A 973-nucleotide genomic window follows, 5' to 3' on the forward strand; every position below is an offset into this window, starting at 1 on the left:
TTATCATTCACTCACATTTCTTTTTGCTACTTTCTCTCTGCCCATCAGCCATGGCCTATTTACTCTCCCTCAGATTTTGTAAGGAAAACGGTCAAAGAGCTCTTTCGCTTATAGTAACTGAGTGGTTTCCTATAAGTCAATACGAACTCTAAGGCTAAAAAGCCTTTCATTGGTGGTGGTTTATGTCCTTTTGGCTTGAAGCCAAAATGGTGACCTCTTTAACAATTCTCATGATTCCCTGGGGGTATGGAAGTCTCCAATCTGGGAAACATTGTGCTCTGTGAAAGCTGATAAACCACAATATGGTCCAGGGATTTCCCTTTATTCTGTCAGTGGCAATCTTAGAGTAAGTGTTCATGAAAGTAGTGTAGGACTCACTCCTCTGTGATTCCTGACAGTTCCCAGCACATCCTTTAGAGAGGAGGGCTTGAAAACCAAATGTTTGAAGTAAGCACCATTGGGATGTACAGGACAATTAATGTGGCAGGATCTGGCATTTATAATCTGAACAAAAGCTCCCTCCCTTTTTCTTAATATTTATCCCAGATGAGAGCATGGCTCAGTACCAAGAAAGCATCCAGTTTTTCTTCCCAGGGAAAGCTAAGCCAGAAGCACAGAAAGCCACAGGGAAGTGGCCATGGGAACAGGGGCCAGGCTGTCATATATTCCATGCAGTAGTTAGAGCACCATGGGGACATAACCTCTGAGGAACAATTTTAAATGCAAGCAATTACATGAACACTGATTCAATCCAGCCCTGGGATTCTACAGCAGATAATCGGGCAGAATCATGATTTGGGAGTATTTTCACAATTATACAGTGTTTAAAAATGTATTTGGCTCCTCTGTTGCCCAAGAGTAAATATATGTTATTGTTCCTTGAGTCCAGAAGTTTAAGTTCTAAAGCAGTAAAATAAACATGTCACATGTTTACTCACATATCATCTAAACACACACCAAATGCTTTCTGTGG

This window comes from Felis catus, chromosome B1 (assembly GCF_018350175.1).
Source record: "Felis catus isolate Fca126 chromosome B1, F.catus_Fca126_mat1.0, whole genome shotgun sequence".
Taxonomy (NCBI): domain Eukaryota; kingdom Metazoa; phylum Chordata; class Mammalia; order Carnivora; family Felidae; genus Felis; species Felis catus.